Below are 3,574 nucleotides of genomic sequence, written 5' to 3'. Positions count from 1 at the left end.
AAATGGAACCCTTCCAGCAGGCCTCCTTCTCTGACTTACGAGGGTGTAGATATGTCAGCTCCACGGCCAACTTGTTGAGAGCAGGCCTTGGAGTAATGTTAACCAGAGTTGTGGATGGAGTGCACTACATTACACCTTATTCTTCCTTTCTCCAGGGCTAATAGGGAATCATGGGAAACAGAATGTGAGTTGGACACCTCCTGAAACCTGTTCAAAATATATTTTTCTAACCTTTCATTAGTTTTCTTTAGTAACTAGACTATTTTTTAGAATCACATGTGCAAAAATAGTGTAAACTTCTTGCGCTTGCCTTTAGGGTCCTGCATGAGTCTAGTTCTGCCTAATTACTAATTCTCTAACACCACCTATACTTCAGGGAATGATATTTACCTGGCAGGGGAAAACCATGAGTGTGGCAGGAGGCAGTACCCTGACAGAGGTAATGTAATTAAAATGGCACTGTGTAGTGGAGGGTTGCACCCTTGTCTGCTTGTGGACAGGACTCCCTACAACAACCTCATAGTTAGCCTCCTACTTTGACTTCCAGTGGAAGGATCTCGACTACATGCTGACTTTATGGAAATGGGAGAGTCCTCCCTAGCTCCTGCAGCCATACGACTGAGGGCAAGTGGAACGCAGGGGCATCCGAACCCCAAGCATCTGGGTTTGGGCCTGCACCTAGGATGCCTGCCAAAGGATTTGGAAGTATATGAAGCCCAGGTGGGAGTGAAGGATGCTTGCTGGTAGCAGCATCACATATTGTTCTTGAATGATTCATAGGGATTTGGAATTGATTTGGCTCATCTGACTTGGGACATGAAAAATTTTCCTAGAAAAAAAAAAAGATGTATGCACTTGTTCAGGGTTTGTGGCAGTTTATAGTAGGTGGAGCCAGTGGACTGTAGAATAACTGGCTTCTCTGGAATGCTGGGTAATGGAGAATAGGTGTATTTGGGCACTTACTAAGGAGTGAAGAATGGGATGTCTGGGGTCACTAACCTTTTAGCTAAAATGGAAAGGAGAGGCAGCAGAACCTAACAGATGGTACCATTGCTTGTTGAAGGCATGGGAAGAAAATATCTAGTGGTCATATGACAGAAAAAATATGAAAGAAAAGGTTGACTGAAGCTAGGAATAGGGAAAAGATATAACAAAAGCCCTGCTACATAGTGAGTTTTTATTTTAGTTTTATTTTAGTTAATTGCATTTACAATTGAAAACAACTTGGCCCTGAAAGCAAAGTGCATTGCACTGTAGGTCTTTTTTTCATTTTGACTAGTATATTTAGTCATTGGGCTAGTTTCATAGTTTCATAGTTGGTAGGGTCAGAAGGGACCTGAACAGATCATCAAGTCCGACCCCCTGCCATGGGCAGGAAAGGATGCTTGGGTCAAATGACCCCAGCAAGGTATCTATCCAGCCTCCTTTTGAAGACCTCCAGGGTAGGAGTGAGGACTACTTCCCTTGGAAGTTGGTTGCAGATCCTAGCGTCCCTGACTGTGAAGTAGTGCCTCCTGATATCTAGCCTGAATCTACTCTCTGTCAACTTATGGCCATTGTTCCTTGTTACTCCCAGTAGTGCTCGGGGGAACAGGGACTCTCTCATTGCTTGCTAGTCTCCCTTTGCCAGTTTATAGATGGCCACAAGATCCCCCCTTAGCCTTCTCTTGTGGAGGCTGAACAGGTTCAGGTCCCTTAGCCTCTCCTCGTAGGGCCTACCTTGCTGCCCCATGATCATGCGAGTAGCTCTCCTCTAGACCCTCTCGATGCTGTCCACATCCCACCTGAAGTGCAGCACCCAGAACTGGACACAGTACTCCAACTGTGGCCTGACCAATGTCAAATAGAGGGGGAGGATCACCTCCTTGGACCTGCTCGTGACGCATCTGTGAATGCAGGACAAGGTGCGGTTAGCCTTCCTGACTGTGTCTCCACATTGCCAGCCTATGTTCATCTTGGAGTCTATAATGACTCCAAGATCCTTTTCTGTCACTGTGCTGATGAGAAGGGCAGAGTTCCCCAGCCTGTAGGTCTGCTGCTGGTTCTTTCTCCCTAAGTTCAGTACCCTGCACTTGTCAGTGTTGAATCCCATATTATTCTCATCTGCTCATCCCTGTAACCTGTCCAGATCCAACTGCAGCCTGTCCCTCCCTTCTAGCATGCCCACTTCTCCTGACATCTTAGTGTCATCTGTGAATTTGAACAAGGTGCTTTTCACCCCTCGCCCAAGTCGCTGATGAAGATGTTGAACAGTGCGGGCCCAAGGACCGAGTCCTGGGGAACCCCATTGCCCACTTTCCCCCAAGTCGAAAATGACCCGTCCAGCACCACTCTCTGGGTGCGGCCCTCCAGCTAATTGGTGACCCATCTGACTATGTAGGCATCGATACCACAATCTCCTAATTTTTTAATGAGAATGGGGTGAGAGAAAGTGTCAAAGGCCTTCCTAAAGTCCAGAAAGACTACGTCCACCATGACACCTGCATCCAAGGATTTTGTGACCTGATCATAGAAGGCCACCAGGTTGGTCTGACAGGACCTGCCTTGAATGAACCCATGTTGGTTGCCCCTAAGTATATACTCTCCTGCTTGCCCCTTGCAAATGTGCACCTGGATAATTTTCTCAAAAAGCTTCCCCAGGACCGAGTTAAGACTAACAGGCCTATAATTTCCTGGGTCCTCCTTCCTCCCTTTTTTGAAAATGGGGACCACATTGGCCCTTTTCCAGTCCTCTGGCACCTTGCCAGACCATCATGAGTGTGCGTAAAGCTGTGCCAGGGGTCCCGCAATTACCTCTGCTAATTCCCTCACCACTCTGAGGTGGAGATCATCAGAACCTACTGATTTGAACATGTCCAGTCCATCCAAAAGTTCCCTGACTGGGTCCTCTCTGACCCTGGGCCTGGCTGTGCCTCCCCTGGGACCACTGGGGATCCTGGTGGGGGGGATGAGCAGATCCATGATTAGAAAAATGGAGGCAAAGAAATTGTTAAATAGGTTAGCTTTGTCATCTGGTGAAACCACCAGATTTCCAAGTGTGTCCTGCAGAGGCCCCATGTTACCTGGAACCTTCTTTTTACCTCCTATGTATTTAAAAATGGATTTCTTGTTATCCTTGATCCGGGTTACTAGTCCCAATTCCATCTCTGCCTTGGCCTTCCTAACAGCCCCCCTACAGTTGTGTCAGGCAAATCAAAATAACGCGAGGACAATATCTCTTCATTATTCTGACCAATTCAAAAGCACTCCTTGGGGATATAAAAATAATAATGAAACTTTTTGAGTTTTCCATTTTCACCAATAGGTGGCACTAGTGATTCTTCCACATGCTTAAGTAAAAATCACTTGTATTTCTAAAATTTAAATATTCAGGCTACTAGCTTTTTTCCACTCATTATAGAATTAAATTTATTTATTCTACTGAAAATACACAATATTATATGTAGTGAAAATGTATTAATAGCTGTCCAGTAGTGTTCCATACAAGACATTTAGTCTTAGTGTGAAGGAATAACAAAAATAAGAAGGTCATTGTTCTCCCTGAAAATTTTGTACCTATTTTAATGTGACCCTT

The sequence above is a fragment of the Alligator sinensis genome, unplaced genomic scaffold, assembly GCF_000455745.1.
Source record: "Alligator sinensis unplaced genomic scaffold, ASM45574v1 scaffold71_1, whole genome shotgun sequence".
NCBI lineage: Eukaryota > Metazoa > Chordata > Crocodylia > Alligatoridae > Alligator > Alligator sinensis.
Note: the sequence above shows the minus strand (reverse complement) of the source record.